General features: G+C 44.9%; 1 protein-coding gene and 1 pseudogene across 9 annotated transcripts in view; one reads left to right on the top strand and one right to left on the bottom strand.

Moving 5' to 3' along the window:
* ARVCF (ARVCF delta catenin family member) overlaps positions 1–22011 on the bottom strand; it is a 576381-nt gene that overhangs the window by 436397 nt on the left and 117973 nt on the right. The gene's annotated exons all lie outside the window — the stretch shown is intronic.
* Positions 488–606, top strand: LOC133373569 (5S ribosomal RNA; annotated as a pseudogene).

Genomic DNA, 22011 nt, shown 5'->3' with positions numbered 1-22011 from the left:
CATTGGAGAGCCCACCACCTCCCTAGGGAACTGGTTCCATAGTCGTAGTGCTCTAACAGTTAGATCCTGGCCCTTCTCTGTGTGACAACCTGCCAAATACTTGAACAGTGCTATCATATCTCCCCTCAAACTAACAGTTATGGTGGCATAGAGAATTTTCGACTAGAGTCCACTTCATCAGATGTGTGAAGAGTCATCCTCAGTAAGTGAAAACACATATATGATGATGATCAGGAGTGGGGGACCTTTCTCAGCAGATTCCCTTCTGCACAACCTTCTGAAGGGCACATTCTACAGAGGCCCAACTGGCCTCAATTAGAAGTCGGGCATTTACTGTCGCTAGTCCCATGCTGTGGAACATGCTTCCAGCAGAGATTCAGCAAGCATCCTCGCTTTTGACATTCAGGCATCTCTTGGAGACTTTTTTGGTGCCGAGAGGACTATGCGGCTGTTAAAAAACATTTTAAACATTTTGTATTGCTTTTCAGCCTACAGCCATACTACCCTGAACACGCCCAATCTCATCTGAACTCGGAAGCTAAGCAGGGTCAGGCCTGGTTAATACTTGGGTGGGAGACCGCCTGGGAATACTGGGTGCCATAGGCTTAGAGGAAGGCAATGGTCAACCACCTCTGAAGACCTCTTACCATGAAAACCCTAAGAATATACGCAAAAAAGATTCATAGGGTCACCATAAGTCATAATCAACTTGAAGGCATATAACAACAACATTGCTTTTCAATGTTTTTACATTGCCGTATACCACCCTGATGTGTTGCGAGAGACCAGTAAATAAATAATTTTATTAAAAAAAATTAAAAATGAATAAAAGTGGATGGAGCAACAAACGTGGATTTAACCTTTGTACGGAGGCTAATTCCTACACACATTCACACACTCATTTCTATGCTCCATCCAGACAAAGAAGAGGCATTATCAAAGCTCAAAGGCACTTTCCAAAAAAACCTTGGGGCATGAAGCATGGCCAGGGAGGGGTGTGGCCAGGGAGGGGTGTGGCCTGGGAGAGTTCTGAAGGCCAGAACCCTGGAGGGCTGTATTCAGGTCCCAAGCTTGAGGTTTCCCATCCCTGAGAGGTTGGTAGATCTGTGTTAGCATAAAGAAAGATAGTAAACAGTGATACCCAAAGTTCCACAAAATGGAACAACTACAGCCAGGCTGTTCAAGCAACAGCCCCAATCGTAGGTGAGCAACTTGATGACCTTAAAACAAGTTCTTTTCATCATCAAGTCATTTTGCAAACTGGAGAGCTGCAACGCATTAGCATCTAAAATATATTCGCATCCAATTTGTATGAATGGTAGATGCCCGCCTACTGCTGGTGGGCTCATATGGCAGTGCAGGGCATAAGGAGATCTAGGCTGCCTCCCACGGGGGGGGGGGAGAATCTTCAGCACCTACTTCTGTACCCTTCTAGCCTAAGGAAGGGGAAGCGCCATAGCGCAGTGGTAGGGCATCTGACTTGAATGCAGAAGATCTCAGGTTCAATCCCCAGCATCTCCAGGTAGGGCTGGGAGAGACCATGGTCTGAAAGCCTGGAGAGCTGCCACTCAGTCAGTGTGGACAATACTGAGCTAGATGGACCAATGGTCTAACTCAATATAGGCTTCATTTGTGCCTACAACATGGCCCTTCTGTCTTCCTTGGGCTCTGAAGACAAGTCCTCAATAGCATTTCCATCTCCTCCACTTCGTAAAAGTCAACAGTTACACAGCTGGACAATGATCTTTTAAGGAGCACACCCAGCCAGTCCAGGGATGCACAGTCAACAGCAGCCTTTGTAAGGCTCTAGGCTTTTGCTGAGACAACATTCCCCCATTACCTGTACTGTAATCAAAAGGACTCACCAGGAGCTGTCCAGGGTCCTACCTGAATCTAGACCTGTCTGGTCCAATCAAGCTACACTCTCTAGAACATTATGTTACTTTATGTGACCCAGCTTACTGAGACCTTTCATGAGGCCTTGTTTGCTAACACTTTATGACCTTACCAGATGAGACTATACCTGATGTGATGTTACCTATACAAGTTTGTGACCACTTCTCATGCGCTCCCTCACCCCAGCAAAACAGGATAGGTACAGGCATCACCACCTTTACCCAGACCTGAAACCTGATAGTACACATAATTAAAACAAAAATGGGGCACAGAATAGGGCAGCAATATAAACCAAAAAAAGGAGCAGAATTTCTTAATTGGAATCTCAAAAGGTATCGACAAAAAGTCTTAAACCTTGACGGAATACTTTTCTGTATACATTTTACCCCTACAGGAAAATCAATGAACTATTGCTAGTGTCAGCAATAATCTCCTAAGAGACGTGGTCTGACATCACTTCAACACTCAACCCTCTTGTCATTTGCTTAACCTAAGACATTTAGGAATAATAATAAACCCCACAAGAGTTGCACTATTAGGAGTCGTGCAAAGAAAAGGCCTGTTTGGCTGCCTTTTTCCTTTAAAAAGCCTCTTTGCAGCCATTCCTCCTGATCCCCTACTTTTCCCTCTTTGCGCAGACAACAATGAAGGATAATGGATGGCAAGGAATAATCTCCCCCCTCGTGCAACTTTGTAATAAATCATGGTTTTCTTATCTTTTCTGTAAGAAGCCTAGATGGTTTTATAATGCCTGTGTGCACAAAAGGCTTTCCTTTATGTCTCCCATCAATGTGCACATACTACTTGAACAAGATAAATTTCTGGTCCTTGCTTCTCCCTCTCCCCCCAGCACCAGGATTGTGGTGCCCAGGGGTGTTGCTAGATCCTTTAAAAATTTGACACACAGGCCCATATCTCAAATATTCATAAAATTTGCAGATACTAATTTAAATGCATAGCTTCCAATTTAGGCCAACTTTCAGAGGGGAAGTTGCAATGTTTCTTTTAAAAAAATCAATCAAGTTTTTAAAGCGGGGAAGGGCAGGAAATCTACAGTCTGGTTGAGGAAAGAGTGTGGGAGACTTTCAGCGTTTCTACATAATCGGTTTATTTGCAAATATATAGGTTGAGCAGATAGGAAGCAAGCAGACACACAGGCAGGCAAGGCTAAAAACAAAGTCACAGCAGACCCAAAACCAACAGCAGCTCTCTCAGAGGCCCCTGTGCTTATCCTTTCCCTAGTCAGATTAAAAGTGCCTCCTTTCAGATTTTTGGCCCCACTCCCAAAACTACCCTCTTTCCACCCCACTGTGGATGCAGAGGCAATCTTCTTTCTCATTAACCTGTCATTCCAAAGTTAATGCGAGTTTTGAACCCAAGATCAGTGTGTATTATTCAGGGATGGACGAGTCTGTTAACTGTGGTTTCTCAATTTCTTATTTTTCCAGTCTTAAATATGATTCTCCACATTAGCTTGCTATTTTTTTTAAAAAGTCCTCATAAAAATTCATTAGTATTTTAGTGCAAATTTCTCCTAATATGCACACTTTTGTAGGCTATTTTGCCTGATAAACACAATATTGCAAAGCATTTTCCTCTAATTTAATACATTTTGATATGTCATTTTCACTAACATAGACACGCTTTACCCTCGTATAAGCATTTCTGTACACATGACTTAGTGGAGAACTGCAAAATTCAGAGATGTGCAAGTTTCAAAGGCTGGCTATAGTTCACTAGTATTTCAGAAAGTGAAATGTTGGTCTGTGTTAACTGCAAACTGAATCGAATTTCTCCCCCATTCCTAATTTCATTACATGACATGGGGCAAGGTCACCTGTCTGGAGAGATGCCCACAGCTGATACCTCAGGAGTAACATCGCTGCTTGGCCACATCCATCGCCCAGAGAAAGCTGCAGAGAGCTTGCTTCCCCACCCCCACCCCTCGGTCAGAAAGAAAAATCTCCTCCAACTGCCAGCTGACCCGGGATTGCAGAAGCAACAGGAAAAAGACACTCTGGCCCCATCCATCATCCAGCTGAACAAGAGCCACCAACTGCTGTTCAAGCAAGAACTACTGCAAGAGATCAGCCTGGCCCCACCTGGATATAAATGTCTCCTTATAGTTCACAGCTTCATCCTGGCCTCAAAAAATTGATCTTCCTCCTCTAACTTGTATATCCGTTTCCATATCCTTTCTGGTGGCAGTACCTGTTTCTTTTGTGTGTGTTTTTAGATGAGTCACTTGGGGAGAAATAATTATCTGCAAGGCAGGATAAAAAATGTAAATGTCCTGCCTTCAAGTCAATTCCGACTTATGGCGACCCTATGAACAGGGTTTTCATGAGGCTGAGAGGCAGTGACTGGCCCAAGGTCACCCAGCCAGCTTCATGGCTATGTGGGGATTCGAACCCTGGTCTCCTAGGTCATAGCCCAACACCTTAACCAGTACGCCACACTGGCTCTCTGCAAGGCAGGATTAAAGGGGCGTAAATAAATACAAAAATAAAGAACATCTATCTTATATTATCTTACAGATTCATAGTAGAAATGTACACAACACCTAACCACATTTTCAAATATGGCAGCAATACAATAAATATAGATACCCCCCAACGTCACTATTTGTTTCTCTGCATAAGCCATCCTTCAAAGAAGTACTTTTTTGTTTTGCTCTGCAGATGCAAGCATCCATCCCCTCGGACCTGGAACCTGACTGCCTGGAGCCTGGCCCTTGCCAAGATCTGGTGTGTCCATGTGCGTGTGTACATGTGCAAGCACATGGGCACACATGCATGGGCATCCAGGTCTTTTCTGTCAGTTCCTGGATCTTCTACCACTTTCATAGAAGTTTTGTTAAACTTTTCTTTTCAACTTTGCTTGCAGGGCAAACCATGGCGGGAGCACCCAAACCACATGGCATCTTACTTTGTACCGAGGCATTTATACATATAAGTTAGCAGATGCAAATCTGCACCATGAACTGATGCCCTGAACTAAAGCAGCTTGCTAGGTGGAGTAAAGCCATTAGGGCAGCTTCCCTGCAGGCGGGTTGCTGTTGCTTACGCAACAACGGGGAAGGGCCGTGGCTTCCTCTTCCGTGGCAGAGCATCTGCCTTGCATGGAGAAGGTCCCAGGTTCGAATCCTGACATCTCCAGGCAGGGCTGAGAATGTCCCCTGCCTAAAATCCTGGAGAGCTGCTGCCAGTCAGTACTGACCTACAAGGACCAGTGCTCTGACTCAGGATAAGGCAGCCTCCTATGTTCCAGAGGGAGAGGGGCAGGGATGAGGTGAGGATGGCACAGTACAAATGCACTGTACCATACTGGGGCCAATCCAGTCCTCCAGCTGGTGCGTTTGCACCGCCCTGACCTCCCTGCTGCCTCGTCCATCCTCCTCTGGGTAAGGAAGAGCGCTAGGGGCTTTGCCCCACCTGGCAAGCTGCTTCTGGCCCTGAGTCCTTCAAGTGCAGGATGTGTACACATGTGCAATTGTGTGCGTATAAGAGATACTGCCGTACTTGCCAACTGATGCCATTTCTGCAAGAAGCAAGGGGTACGATTTTACTGACCCCGCTTAGGCTGTGCGGAGTTCCATCCCCACCTCCCACCGCCACCTGCAAAAATTTCAAGCATAATTCAGTGTACGTTTCTGCAGCTGCAGATTCAGACGCGTCCAAACCTCAGTGGGCAAAAAAAAAAGCAGCCAAGAAACTTGCTCCAAGATGCCCAACTGACATTGGTCGTGTTTCCTCCGATCAGTTAAAGTGAACCTGAAGCAATGATTAACTTTCTACTGAGAGAAAGCAACGACTAATTTAGGACTCCTGAACTACTGATTAGTGCAGCCTAGAATCTGGCCCAAGCTAATTATAAATCAATGGGAAGCAAAAGGAGCTGAGAGCTGTATAATGAGGCCTTTGAAATGTGCATTTTTCTAATTAACATTTTCTTCCTCTCTCTCTACATCTCCTTATTTTTATTTTTATTTTAAGAGGGAGGATCTAAAGGAAGAAAACATGCAGTTACTGTTTTGGCGACTGAAAAGATGTTGTTTGCCCACCGTGGGCTATCAGAGGCTCCAAATCCTTTTCATCCTTTCCACGATAAAAAAAATCTCATCTCTCTGAAGCTAACCATCCAATTAAAAGGACAAGATGGGCTTTTCACCGCATGAGCATCACAGAGGCTAGATGGAAAAAATACATGCAGATTCTCAGCTATTCCCAATGTTTCTTTTGAGCAACATGTTATCTGTAGGGGTACAGGAGGCACCCTCCCCAACAACAGCGCTTTGCCAAAGCTTGCTTGCTTATTTGTTTGTGTCATTTATAGACCACTTACTATTGAACAGATCTCAAAACAGTTTACATTTTAAAAAAACAGACATAGAAGCATACAGTGTCAACAATTTAAGTAAAAGTACATAGCATTGAGACCCAGCGTGGTGCAGATGTTATAGTGTCAGACTGGGACCTGGGAGACCAGGGTTCAAATCCCCGCTATGAAGCTCATTGGCTGACCTTGGGCCAGTCACGCTTTCTCAGCCTACCCTACCTCACAGGGTTGTTGTGAGGAAAAAATGGAGAGGGGGAGAAACATGTACACCACCACCTAGAGCTCCTTGGAGGAAAGGTGGGATATAAAGCCTTTTAGGTAGACACCTTATCCTAGTCTGCATCAGTACTGTAATTGTATTTAAAATAAAAAGTAAAAATTATGGTCCGCCATCCTGGGCTCCCTTTGGGAGGAAGGGTGGGATATTAATTTAATTTAAAGAATAAAAAGATAAAATAAATGTAAATAGGTATACAACACAACATAATATCCATATAAAGAATAAAAAGTTAAAATAAATGTAAATAGGTATACAACACAATATAATATCCATATCTATATAAAATTCTCTCTGTGTGTAAATTACTTATTAAACATAATTCAAGCTCTCAAAAACATTCTGCCCACAACCAGTGTCACAGTCTCTCACCTTCACCAACTCTTCACACCATCATTACACCTTTACCCAGGTTTCTTTCTTTCTTTCTTATCCTTTCATCAGTCCTTACCAACAACAGTCAATAATAATCAAACACATGAATCACAGTATCAATCACAATAGCAGCCAACAAACTCACTAACATCTACTTTGGGAGCAGTAATTCTCAAATGATAAGTATGAATCAGGACACACCACTAAATAATTTGCAAAATGGGAGGTGGGGGCGTTTCAACCCTTGGGGATGCCTCATTGTCATCAATATAAACTGAAGATCTGTTGGTAACTCAAACAGTAAAAGCCCATTTGTCCATCTCAAGCTGTTGTGGGGGATGGCAAATCATCCAATTCTGAACTGCTTAGAGCATGGTTCAGACACCAGATCACTAAGGGAAATGGATCTGTTCCTGCCTCTCTTAGTCACAACCCTGAACCCCCAAAGAAGTCTAACTACACAAAGCTAGACATTTAGTCACAGAATAACAATACTTTTTAAAAATAATTAGCTTCCTTAAGAGCACTTCCTATGGTTTAACCATGGAATATTGTAAAACTTCTAATGTTGAAAACTTCAAACAAACATTGAAGCTCTTTACATTAATAGTTTCATGTGTGTGTGAGTGTGAGTGTGTGTGTGTGTGTTAATTTAAAGCATCCCGATATGGCAGGGCTGGAGAATCTCTTTCAGCCTGAGGGCCAGATTCCCTTATCCAAGGGCCGCATGTCAGTGGTGGGTGGGGCCAGAGGCAAACGTGGGCGGAACAACAAGGGTGCATTTTTACTTAGGTACAGTAGGCTACTTTCTACGAACACTCACACAACCCTCGCTATCCTTCACCCAGGCAAGCAAGATCAGAATTCAAGGGCACATTCCAGTCAGGCAAAAACACTCAAGGATAGTTCAAAGCAGGACTGATGAGGGGTGTGGCCTGGGAAGAGTTCTGGGGGCCAGAGAGAAAGGCCTGGAGGGCCATATTTGTCGCAACAGGGGTGGAAGAACAACCCTAAAAGCTGTGCAGGGAGAGGATCCACACAGGGAGCAGCAGCCCACCCAGGGAAGAACCACAAAAGTGGCTGCATCAGCCACCTCCAGTTCCCTTGAACTGGCAAATAGCCTTCTGAAGAGTAAAGGGCCTACCAGTGAGCAAGGAAAGCAAGACAGGGAGCAGGCACGCCTGGAACATTTATTTATTTATTACTTGATTTATATCCCGCCCTTCCTCCCAGCAGGAGCCCAGGACGGCAAACAAAAGCACTAAAAACACTTTGAAACATAAAAACAGACTTTAAAATACATTAAAACAAAACATCTTTAAAAACATTTTTTTAAAAAAGCTTTGAAGACATCTCAAAAAAGAAAAAAAAAAGGTTAAAAACATTGGTTTTTTTAAAAAGGGTTTAAAAAGCAATTCCAAGACAGACGCAGACTGGGATAAGGTCTCAACTTAAAAGGCTGGTTGAAAGAGGAAGGTCTTCAATAGGCGCCAAAAAGATAACAAGAGATGGCGCCTGTCTAATATTTAAGGGGAGGGAATTCCACAGGGGAGGTGCCGCCACACTAAAGTTCCATTGCATATGAAAGGCAGAGGGAGGTATAAGCCAGGGGTTCCCAAACTGTGGTCCATGGACCACCAGTGGTCCACATAAGCCTCACCAAGGTGACCCTCGGCATGTCAGCAAAAATACCATTAAAATTCATACAGCCTCTGGCACGGCACACGAAAATTGCTACAGCAGGTAGAGAAATCATTGAGTGGTCCGCCAACATCCTCAGCAATTTTCAAGTGGTCCATGGGAGGGGGGGAGTTTGGGATCCACTGGTAGAAGCCAAGGAAGGCCTTTTCCAGATAAGGGGACTGGGAGCTGCAGTGAAGCTTCAGAGCGGGACTCAGGCTAACCTGTCTCACTGGGTCGAGTTCAGTGAGATGCCAAGCAACTGTATCAATGCACTGCTTAAGCATCCATGGTCACTTTTCAAGGGAGGAGGATGGGGAGAAAAATGGAACAAATTATCCCTGCCTCCGGTGACCCCCCCATGGCTCCCCCACCAGGTCCAGAGATCATCAGCCATCATTGTGTGTAACTCCTACACTCTGACTGAGGCCACCCACCTTCCCACACCCGTCTTAAACATATCAGGTGCTATGTAGGTAACCCAAACAGACTGGGCATCCCCTGCAATATATACCAACTGGCTAAAGGTCACGCTACTGAGACCCGTCTCATACGATCTGCATAAATGACAGCTTGTCTAGTTTTAGATGGACACCCCACGTCATTTTTAAAAAAATTATTTATTACGGTTATATCCTGCCCTTCCTCCAGACACACAGGATCCGTTTCTTCCACACACCCGGATTTTATCGTCTAAAACAATCCTGTGAGGTAGGTTAGGATGAGAGACGCTGACTCCCCACAAGGAGAATGCACCTTATAAAAAAAAAGATTCCCTGCAAACAAAATAAAAACTTGTCCTAGGCTGATCTCGTCTGATCTTGGAAGCTAAGCAGGGCCAGGCCTGGTTAGTACTTGGATGGGAGACCACCTGGGAACACCTGGTGGCATAGGTTTAGAGGACCTCTTATCGTGAAAACCCTATGAATATAACAACAACAGCAAATGATGCATAGGGTCACCAATAAGTCGTAATCGACTTGAAGGCATACAGCAACAGGCCCAGCCTGCTTCATGTGGTGCCTTTTTTCAGTTTGTACGCAGTCCAATAGTGGCGTGGTCCTCTTGCATCTGTATGAGGAAAGGCTGCAGCATTTGGGGCTTCCCAGTCTAGAGAAAAGGCAAGCAGGAGGTGGCATGACAGGCATGTATACAATTATTCATGGCATGGAGAAAGCAGACAGAGAAAAGTTTACTTCCCCCTCTCATAACACTGGAACTCAGGGCCATCCAGTGGAGCTGAAGGTTGGAAGATTCAGGACAGACAAAAGACAGGACTCATAGTTACGCTATGAAATTAGCTCCCGCAGGAGGTGGCAACCGTCACCAACTTGGAGGGCTTCCAAAGAGAAATAGACAAATACATGGGGGATAAGGCTATCAGTGGCTACTAGCCACAATGGCTATGTTTTGCCTCCATTGTCAGAAGCAGTATGCTTCTGAATACCAGTTGCTGGAAATGGCAGAAGGGGAGAGGGTTGTTGCGCTCAGGTTTTGCTTGAGGGCTTCCCATAGGTATCTCATTGGCCACTGTGAGAACAGGATGCTGGACTCCATGGGCCACTGGCCTGATCCAGGAGGACACTTAGTATAGTCATATAGCATGCTGCCTTCCAGAGGGCTGCATCACATACTTTTTCCAAGCATGCAGATCCCCTCTCTTTAATTCTCACCGTAGCATTTAGCCACAGTTGTCCAAAACTGACAGGCCTCCCATTTCCCCCTGGCACTTGACATTATGCATTTTACCAAGCAGGGGAGAAAATGTTGTGACAGTTTTTGCAAAAACATACGTTCTGCTACATGGTCATTTTCAAAACATCCGCACCACTACCCCGCCCCCCAAAATTTCCAACATGCAGCTTTCCTTGGGTAGGGTTAGTGCTGCGTAATTAAATAAAAGGGAGATGTTTTCAGCCAGACACTTCCAAGTTGTTAGCCTGCCAAATCTGCCCTTCCTCTCAACAGTCATGTCAGATAATCAGGGCCTATAGCTTTGCAATCTTTACAAATACATTTCACAGCCAGTTAAAAGGCAAATTATCTGCTGAGGCTCAAGAATAGATGCATACTGTGGTAATGGCTGTGAGGCCAACTCCATTTTATGAGGCTGCACTTATTACTCAGACAATGCCAAGGTTGTATTTAAGGCTTCTGGCATTGATTGTTAATAGAGTCTCACTCGCAAAAAAAAAAGATTTACATTAAATATGTAAGCAGAGCCAACTATTACACACACACACACACAACTTAATGAGACAATTCAAGAACCTGTTTTTGCACAATTATGTATTGCTAGCTTGCTTTGTAACTATCAGAACTGAGCAGGAGGCAGCAGTCAGAGGGGGAAACCAAGGGTCATGTCAGGGAGTCAGAGTCAAGAAACCTGGAGTTACATCAGAGAGTCAGAGGCAAGAAACCAGGAGTCACGTCAGGAAGTCAGAGGCAAGAAACCAGGAGATAGAGGTGAACACAGAGAAACACAACAGAGCCAGGAATGCCACTTTGTTGCTCAGGCAAAGTCCCAACCTAAACAGGAAGTCCTTTCTAACACTTCCTGTCTAGGAGGGACCAATGGCCAGCCTCGCTGGGCGGGGCCAGTCTAGGGCCTGAGAATATTTCACTGCCCAAGAAGATGCTCTACACAGGACAGCTGCATAAAGAGCCAAAGGCTACTGCTTCTAGCCCCAGTGATCCCTGGCACTAACATATTGCCACCATCACATATATTCAGCAAGACGGCCATGATGGAAACCACAAAAGTTCTTCTCTCCAATCCAAACTATCCTGTTGACATTCTGAGAAGCCAAACTTTTGTTGAGAAACATTGTGCTTCTAGTCCTCAAGGGATGCAACCAGCTGATCAGCCCTGAACGACCAGGTGATCTGGGGAGCCAATAGTAGATCAGAAGGGATTAAATTACAGTTACTTCAGGCTTGATTCCCTAGTCTAAACAACTCACCACTAGAGTAGTGACTCCATGCCTGCACCTGTCCCCTGTGATCTCTGTTTCTTGCTCTGTGGCTACACACCTGGGCAGAAAGGCAGACATTGGGGGAAGAAGACTGTTATGTCCCCTGCATCAGAGTTCCAGTGTTGCCTTAAACAGATTCATATGAACTGTAGGTCCTTGGAACTCCCTTCTGCACTGTTCTAGGCCAAGGACATGGTCTCCCATCATCCTCAGACTCTGGGAAAGACTCCCCAGTAGCTTCTCCTGCTCCATAGTCATGCAGGAGCATGAAACTACAGAATCGGCCATGGGCCTGTTAAGGATTAAAGGCAGCTCTCCCAGGGATGTGGAGCCACTGGAAGGTCCTGCCAGCCACCTCAAGCCTTCAGACAACCCTGGTTCTTTGCTGAAGCAACATCTTGCTTAGCTCAGCCAGCAGGGCCCACTGGGAGCTGTCCAGGGTCCTGAAAAAGGCTCTGATCATTGCTACCACTTTCCCTTTGAGTCCCAAGCACCAGCAGGAGAGGGGGAAGACTAGGAAACACCTCACACACTCTTAATGAGAAGATGGACAGATAGGCCAAAGGGGTGGAAAGATGCAAGAATGGGCCCAGGGAAGCATGGAAGGGATTGTTTCTTATTGCTTCAAAATTTGCTGTGGATGTGAATGTCAGACCCCCAACCCTCCTCATATCTGAACAAGCTCAGAGAATAATTAAAAAAAAAAAACATAACAGATGAGCTCCTTCTAACATTCTGGCTTTGGGTGCCCAGGTTTTAATTGTCACTTCACTTGTTTAATATTCAATCTTACTCCCCTCCGGAGAGTTAATCTATTCTATAATGACTGGTCAAATACACCTGAGATGCTGACTCGGCAGAGCAGTCTGTCAAAACAGTCTTGCTTCATTAACCGAAGGTGCCATTAAGCTTGAAGCTTGAATAATAAGTTGGAACCTCTTGTCACGCACAGCAGTGGTGAAATCTAGAAAAGGGGCCCTGCTGAATCCCCACCCCACCCCATTCCAAACAGCAGCCTACGTTTACCTGCAGAGCAAAAGGAGCTTAGTTATAAGCACAGCTGCCAGCGGGTAAATAAAAATCTATTTATAGCACATTTTCACTTGCATCAGCCATTTTTGCAAGGAGTTAGAGAAACGGCAGCATTCAATGCCATCTGCAGCCTGCCCTGATGCACCCCATTGTCATCTCAATACAGGGGTGGATTAACTTTAATGCTACCTACACGATGGTCCAAGAGGCCTCACCAAATTTTAAAAATGAGTTTCTCTTGTGGAAAATGTACCCACGGGACTTCCCACTCTCTAATAAAATAAAATGAAGATTACGCCTTCAACACAGGTCATGAGTCTCTGTTTAAAAGGTCATAGGTGCCATGCAAAATGGCAATTGTTAAGGCTGCAGAGATGAATTCCATTATTTTCTTGCTACTAAACACCTGACACACGTCGTCAGGGCAAAGTTGTCTCTGCAATCATGAGAACCTGAAACCTACTTTTAAAACCAGAAGAATGGATGAAATACAGGGAAATACTGCAAGAGAACATGCTGCAGTCCACTAAAAAACTGAAGCTTGGGAGGAAATTCACTTTTCAGTGGGACAATGATCCCAAGCACAAGGCCAAAGCAACACTAGAGTGGCTCAAGAACAAAAAGGTGAATGTCCTACAGTGGCCCAGTCAAAGTCCTCATCTCAATCCCATTTAGGATCTCTGGCAGTATTTGAAAAATTGCCGTCCACAAACGGCGTCCAATCAACCTGAATGACCTGGAGCAAATCTGCCAAGAAGAATGGGCCAAAATCCCTCCGACACTGTGTGCAAAGCTGGTACATACCTACCCCAAAAGACTTGGGGGCTGAATACTTGTGCAAGCAAAATGTTTCCGCTTTTATGTTTTCCCAACATAAAACCAATGTTACCTTACAATAATTAATTTTGAGTTTCAGTGTCTCAAAATGAAATATCATACAGAACGAAATTACAATGTACCATTTGTAATCCAGTAATATGAGAGCATTGGTCAGGGGTCTGATTACTTTTGCAAGGCACTGTATATATTGTAAACAGGTGTCCACAGGTGGCACATGCCAAGTATGTCACATTTTTATTAGTATGCTTATATCTCACTTTTCCTCCAACGAGTGCAAAATGGCACAGATCGGTTTTCTCCCCATTTTATTCTCACAACAACCCTGTGTGGTAGATTAGGCTGAGAGGTGGCGACAGGCCCAAGGTCACACAGCTGGCTTCATGGCTAAGTCAGGACTTGAAACCACATCCTAGTCCAACACTCTAACCCCAGCCTTTCCCAACCAGTGTGCCTCCAGATGTTGTTGGACCACCAACTCCCATCAGCCTCAGCCGGCATTGCCAATGGGAGGCTGATGGGAGTTGTGGTCCAACAACATCTGGAGGCGCACTGGTTGGGAAAGGCTGCACTAAGGAATACTTGGGATGGTCCATAGCTCAGTGGCGGAGCGTCTGCTTTGCATGCAGACCAAGTTCAATCCCTGGCATCGCCAGGTTGAGCTGGGAATGTACCCAGTCTAGAATCCTGGAGAGCTGCTGCCAGTCAGTGTAGACAACACTGAGCTCCTGCTGGGAGGAAAGGCGGGATAGAAATCAAATAATAAATAAATAACTAGATGGATCTAGTGGTCTGACTCAGTATAAGGCACCTTCTTGTGTTTCTAGGTTCCAGACACTTCATACCGTGCAAATATGCAACCGAGGTGCTGGAAGGATATCATCCCCCCCCCCGTTTTCCCTACCATATGATGGAGGAAGGGGGTGCTTGTGAATATAATCGATTATTTAACAACCTCCTTCTCTCTTTCAGGTTGATTGATTGCCCTCGTCCACAGAACATTAGCATGCCACGCTTGAGGTTCCCATTCAGAACTCAAGCAAAGGATGCTAGCCTTCTCTGGATTGGGACCATCAATCAACCTGACTGAGAAAGGAGGTGACAAATATTCATTGGTATGCCTGGACCTTCATTCACAGATATCCATGAAGCTTCTTCAGCCTTCTTTTGCATTTCTGCGATGCACAAAGGAAACAAGAGGGGTTGAGGTGCCTTGCTCGTTAATGCATGGAAGAATATAATCCATTTTAAATAGCTTTAATCTGTCAGGAGGTAGATATTGTCATAGTTCCTTTTCATTTTTTTTTTTAAAAAAAAACACTTTTTAGATTCTGAAGGCATTGTATGTATGTACCTAAGATATGCTGCCTGCCACATAAAACCTAGTTTTAAATATTCCCAAGATGCCTCACTTTTATGTCCCAATCATATTGCCCTGAAGGCTGCATATTTCTAGAAATACACACACAAGAATATGAAGCTTTTTAAATTCTTCCTTTTTTACAAATTTTTCTCACTTAAATGTCTAAAGCATTTGAGTCAGACAGGTGTCTTCCAAAAGAGGATCAAATGAAAGTCTAAGCACCCGTGACTTTCTCCAGAATGCTTACGCGCTAATTGACTTTAGCATTTTTAATCATTGATATCACTTTTAGCAGGCAAAGTGTTGACATAAACGGAAGGAAACAAAGAAGGTCACATGCACAGATACAATATTAAATGCAATCACCATAATCTAATCTGCATTATGCATGTCTTGGTTCCGCACACACATCATAAACCAGTTATCCAGGCAGCATCTGTAACGCTGCCAGGGTTAACAGAAGCCAGCGCTAAGGCAGCAGCAGCACAGATGCTTGTTCTTCCTCTCTAGCTTTATGAAGCAGATGCTCCAGTACAGAAACGGAGAACCTTTGGCCTTCCAGATGTTGCTGGACTCCAACTTCCACCAGCCTCAGCCGGCACGGCAAACAATGAGGGATGATGGGAACTGTAGTCCAGCAACATCTGGGGGGCCAAAGCCAGTGATGGCCACCAACTTGGATGGCTTTAATACAGGATTAGACAAATTCATGGAGAAGAAAGCTATCAACAGTTACTAACCCAAATGGCTATGTTCTATCTCCACTGACAGAGGGAAGGGGAGAGTTGGTGTAGAACTCAGATCCTGCTTGCAGATTTCCCATAGGTATCTGTTTGGCCACCGTGAAAACAGGATGCTGTACTAGATGGGCCACTGGCCTGTTCTATCATGCTGTTCTTATGTACTCCACTCCTGCTGTAGCAAAATATATACATATGCTTAGCCGCCATAGCACAGTCATATATTAAAAGTGCCAGTACTATGACAGTTGCATGCATGGGTTTTATCCCTGTAGCGAAACTAACAGGCTGATTGCCTGGAGGCAACTGTTACTTGTCACAGGTAATCAGACAAGTGTAAGCCACAATGCTGGCAATAATACCTTGGAGTGGAACCAGTGTTGTTGTTTTTAGTGGCATCTGAACCCTCACACACAAGATTACACATCACTGCACTCCAGGTGAATCCATCCAAAATAGCTAGCATCTCACAGTTCCATAACTGCAAAGGAATTGACTCCCACTTTAGACATCAAGTGTGAAAGTGACACTCGATGTGCAGGATTAGATGCATCTCCCTCTCTTACAAATTTCATCACGCACAATCCAGGAAATGATCAAACCTCTTGAAGGTCATGCCGAAAGGGCCAAGCAAAATGTGACACCATCACACAATTTTACAGTTGCATGAGTGGCTTTTTTAAAGTAAATTATAGGCACGGGGGAACGGTCCAGATTGGGGCCATGGCACAGGGAGAGGGAATTAGAAGGACTTCAGCACTTTGCCTACCACTCCACTTGTTTCTTGCATTGGGGGGGAAAGGTCCCTTGGAAGACAATGGGAACACCCCAACAACAACAACAACACAAATGCAGATGTAGGGACCCTGATTTCATAGAGGATAAGGTGCACAATGGCTAGTAGCCACGATAGCTGTATTCTACCTCCTCTGTTGGAGGCAGAATGTTTCTGAAGACCAGATGCTGGGAATCACAAGCGGGCAGAACACCATTGCACTCAGGTCTTGCTTGTGGGCTTCCCAGAGGCATCTGGCTGGCCACCGTGAGAACAAGGATGCTAGACTCGATGGAACTTTGGCCTGATCCAGCAGAATTCTCCTTAGGTTCTAATCTGGATCAAGACCACAGCAAGGGGCTAAGGGTTAACGCCTCCCTAATCCCCGCATACCACGGCCCTGATCCAGATTGGGGACCGTGTGCCTGCAAAGTCCTCTTCAAAAAGACGATTGCGCAATTAGCAATTACGCAAGTGCCGTCTTAGCTAGTCTGGTCCCGATACCACCTGTACAACCACATTGCACTTTTTAGGGTGTATTTAGTATACCAGCAAAGTCCCAGAGAAAGAACAGTCAGAGAGTTAAAGAGGTCTTGGATGCTCAGGAGATTTGTTTTCATGAAACAGGGTTTTTTAAAGCAGACTTTCCAATGGAACAAATTCCCCATCAGATACCTCACACTGAGAAAAAACACAAAGTGGGCTTTGCTTCTTGCTTACCCCCTGTATCAGTGGCAGTCTCCGCATAGGAATTCGTAGTTCTTATTTACTGTAGCGATTCATGTATGCATCTGTCTTAGAGTTCAGTAACTAACAGATGCAAAACCAGGAGTACTTTAAGGGTATTTACAAGGACGTGACAACACTTTACATGCCCAGAGATGAAGGTGAAGAAGAGGAGATTCCGGCCAAAAAGAAGGTGTTTTAATCTGGTTTGGGCAGTTTGCTTTAAATATGGAAACTGAGCACATTCTACCCTTATTAACCAAAATGCAGACAATAGTCAAGAAACCAGAAGAAGGCTAGGACTGGGGAGGGCAGCTATGAGAGAACTAGAAAAGGTCCTCAAATGCAAAGATGTATCACTGAACACTAAAGTCAGGATCATTCAGACCATGGTATTCTCGATCTCTACATATGGATGTGAAAGTTGGACAGCGGATAAGAGAAAAATCAACTCATTTGAAATGTGGTGTTGGAGGAGAGCTTTGAGGATACCATGGACTGCAAGAAAGACAAATAATTGGGTGTTAGAACAAATTAAACCGGAACTATCATTAGATGCTAAAATGATGAAACTGAGGTTATCATATTTGGACAAATCATGAGAAGACAGGATCCACTAGAAAAGACCATAATGCTGGGAAAAACAGAAGGGATTAGAACAAGAGGAAGGCCAAACAAGAGACGGACCAATTCCATAAAGGGAGCCACAGACCTGAACTTACAAGATCTGAACAGGGTGGTCCGTGACAGATGCTATTGGAGGTCGCTGGTTCATAGGGTTGCCATAAGTCTTGATGACACATAACATAATCTGTGTACATGCTGACATTGCCTGTCATAAAAACATAAGAGCCCTGCTGGAACAGGCCAATGGTCCATCTAGTCCAGCATCTTGTGCTCCCAGGGGCCAACCAGATGCCCCAGTGGGAAACCCGCAAGCAGGACCTGGGCGCAAGAGCACTCTCCCATCCTGCAGTTTCCAGCAGCTGATATTCAGAAGCATGCTGCCTCCAACCATGAAGGAAGAGCATGGCCATGGTGGCTAGTAGCCAAAGATAGCCCTATCGTCTCTGAATTTGTCCAATCCCCTTTTAAAGCCATCAGCGTCGGTGGCCATCACTGCCTCTTGTGGGAGCGAGTTCCATAGCTTAACTCTGCGCTATGTGAAGAAGTCCTTTCTTTTCTCTGTCATGAATCTTCCAACATTCAGCTTCATTGGATGTCCACCAGTTCTACTGTTATGAGAGAAAGAGAAAAAACATTTCTCTACCCGCTTCCTGCCATTTAAGCTCTAATGTGTCTAATTTATTTATTTACTTATTTATAAACTGCCCTTTCCTAAGAAGGCAGAATATAACCTATAAAGATAAAATCAGTAAATCAGTAAAAACATCACTAAATACAGATTGGTCAAAAAAGAGAAAATTCAAATTGCAAAGGCCTGTTTTAACAACATAGTTTACAAAAGATGTCTGAAAGGAGAAATGATGGTATCCCAACTCAATTTTTCAAACCACACACTATCAGCTTTCCAACAGCACATTTCTTCCCACTCCACAATTTGCGTTCAACTGCACACTTAAAAAAACTTGCAACGAACATCACAACTTCCACAAAGTAGCAAAGAAACCAACAGTGGCACTCTCATTGTGTGGCTGGCCACCCATGAGTCCATGCAGCAAAACAGTATTGGATTTTTCTGTCTGCGGTTTGAAGCAACCCTGCCCTCGGCTGGAGACACCTCCCTTCCCCACTGCTGACTGCAGACCTTTCATGGGACACCAACAGCAAAATGTTGGGCAATCATTGTCTCTGCCTGAGCCTACAGCAAAGTGTTTCCATTGGCCACACCTGGAAGGCAAACGGGTTGATCTATCAATCAGTTGCGAAATCTGCCTAAAGCTGAATTTTTAGAAAAGCACTCAAGCTGATCCAACCAGGGTTACGGAGTAAAAAGGGTGGCATTTGACTGGTGTTGTGTGCTCCCATTTTCAGAAAAGAGAGGTGGTGGTGCACTGCAACCGGCAGAACAGTAACTTTGTCTCTACCCCAGTACTGGGTGACTATTCCTCAACACCCTGGCAGTGATGCTATGGAATACTGCTGGGTATTCCCCAATGAGAATTCCCCAATGTTGTTTAGGATCTGTATAGGGAAGGGGAATCTGTGGCCCTCCAAGCTGTTGTTACACTCCAACTCCCAGCAGTCCCAGCCAGCATGGCCTATGGTCAGAGATGCTGGGAGTTGTAGTTCAGCAACATTTGGAGGGGCAAAAGTTCCCCAGCCTTTATCTATGTGTTGGTAGCAGTCAATTTTTTAAGGATCCACCCTATTATTTTGATTGTAAATTATAGAAAGGATCCTATAAGGCTATTGAATCCCCTGCTCAATGCAGGAATCAAAGCATCCCCAACAGGTGGCTGTCCAGCTGCCTCTTGAAGGCCTCGCCCACCATCGCCCTAGAGAATTGGTTCCATTGTCATACCATTCTAACAGTTAGGAAGTTTTTCACTGATGTTCATCCAAAATCTGGCTTCCTGTAGCTTGAGCCCATTATTCTATGTCCTGCACTCTGGGATGATTGAAAAGAGATGCTAGCCCTCCTCTGTGCAACAACCTTTCAAGTACTTGAAAAGCGCTATCGTATCTCCCTTCAGTCTTCTCTTCTCAAGGCTCAACAGGGGCATCACTACCGGGGTGCGGAGGGTGCGGCCCGCACCCGGGTGTCACTATGAGAGGGGTGACACCCAGAGCCGCCCCGCCCTGCACCGTTGCCTGGCAAGGCTGCTCCAACTCCTCGGAGGCAGGCGGGCGGGTGGGCGAGACCGGGAGCAGCGTTGGCGGGGCGAGGGGGGCGCGCCGGCGTTCCCAGGCCTTCTCCAGCTGAGTGCCCCTCCAGCGCGCGCCCTCCCAGTGGGATGGACAGGGTGGCTGGCCTTGAGTGCGCGCATGCACGCGCAAGCCCATCCACCTCGTCCATGCCCCTGGGAGGGCGCGCACCAGAGGTCTGCACCCCCCGCACTCCCACTAGTGATGCTGCTGAGGCTCAACATGCCCAGTTCTTCCAGTCTCTCCTCATAGGGCTTTGTTTCTAGTCCACTGATCATCCTTGTTGCCCTCCTCTGAACCTGGCATCCTTCTTACAGTGTGATGTCCAGAATTGGACACAATACTCAAGATAAGGCCTAACCAGTGCTGAATAGAGGCAAAGTAGGTATTAATGAGATCTGGAAACTATACTTCTGTTAATGCAGGCTAAAATAGCATTTGCCTTTTTTGCAGCCACATTGCACTGTTGGCTCATATTCAGCTTGTGATCAACAACAAATTCAACATCCTTCTTGCATGTAGTATTGCTGAGCCAAGTATTCCCCATCCCCCATCTTATAGCTGTACATTTTTTTTCTTTTTCTTAGGTGTAGAACTTTGTACTTATCCCTGTTACATTTCATTTTGTTGTTTTCACCACTTTTCATATTGTATTTTTATACTGCTGTAACCCTGCCCTGGGACCTTATAGTGAAGAGCTTGTAAGAAAGGGTGGGTAAGAAAGCTAAAAAAACAACAGTAATGGGATTTGCAGCACTATGCCATCAGTATGCCCTAGTTCTCTATTATATCTGAATCACATATGACCGTATAACTCCTGAATCAGTGTCTAGACACAGTGGTGGGCTGGATAAGAGCAAAGGATTAATCATGCCAAGGTGGAGGAGGTATGGGTGGGTGGTTCCTGGGTCCAGTAATTGGACAGATCACCTTTTCCAAGTTGGGATGGGAGAGAAATTCAATTCAGTTAGCATGTAAAATCAAATTGATGAAATTCACACTTTCTAAAACAGTATCAGAACCAAAACACAACCATCCTTTGAAATCCACACTTATCCAAATTTTGTGATGCAGTTCCCCAACCAAGTACTGTTAAAGAAAGATGCATATATTATGGGAAATGTGCTTTGACATGAATATATTATTTAATTAATTAATTGATTGATTGATTGATTGATTAATTAATATCCCGCCCTTCCTCCCAGCAGGAGCCCAGGGCGGCAAACAAAGCACTGAAACACTTCAAAACGTCATAAAAACAGATCTTAAAATACATTAAAACAAAACAGCATTAAAAACATTTTAAAAAAACAACCTTAAAAAAGGGTTAAAAACATTATTAAAAAACATATTAAACAATTCTGACACAGACGCAGACTGGGATAGGTCTCAACTTAAAAGGCTTGTTGAAAAAGGAAAGTCTTCAAAAGGCGCCGAAAAGATAGCAAAGATGGCGCCTGCCTAATATTCAAAGGGAGGGAATTCCACAGGGTAGGTGTCGCCACACTAATGGTCCGTTTCCTATGTTTTGCAGAACGAACCTCCTGATAAGATGGTATCTGCAGGAGGCCCTCACCTGCAGAGCGCAGTGATCGACTTGGTATGTAAGGGGTAAGACGGTCTTTCAGGTATCCTGGTCCCGAGCTGTATAGGGCTTTGTACGCCAGCACTAGAACCTTAAACTTGGTCCGGTAGCAAATGGGCAGCTAGTGCAATTCTTTCAGCAGCGGGGTGACATGTTGGCAATACCCTGCTCCAGTGAGCAGTCTCACCACCGCATTTTGCACCAGCTGCAACTTCCGGACCAACCTCAAGGGCAGCCCCACATAGAGCGCATTACAGTAATCCAGCCTAGAGGTTACCAGTGCGTGGACAACAGTGGTCAGGCTATCCCGGTCCATTAACAGCTGCAGCTGTCTCACCAGCCAAAGCTGGTAAAAGGCACTCCTAGCCACTGAGGTCACCTGGGCCTCTAGCGACAAAGATGGATCCAGGAGCAGCCCCAGGCTACAGACCTGCTCTTTCAGAGGGAGTACGACCCTGTCCAAAGCAGGCAACTGACCATATTCATGAAAATAACATACAAAAATGCATTCTGTTACGAGAAATTGCTTGCAAAAATGTGCATATTAGTCAAAACTGCATACAAAAATGTTTTTAGGAGAAAT

Source organism: Rhineura floridana, chromosome 19 (assembly GCF_030035675.1).
Source record: "Rhineura floridana isolate rRhiFlo1 chromosome 19, rRhiFlo1.hap2, whole genome shotgun sequence".
Lineage (NCBI taxonomy): Eukaryota > Metazoa > Chordata > Lepidosauria > Squamata > Rhineuridae > Rhineura > Rhineura floridana.
The sequence above is the reverse complement of the archived record's forward strand: the minus strand, read 5'-3'. Positions and strand labels throughout refer to the sequence as shown.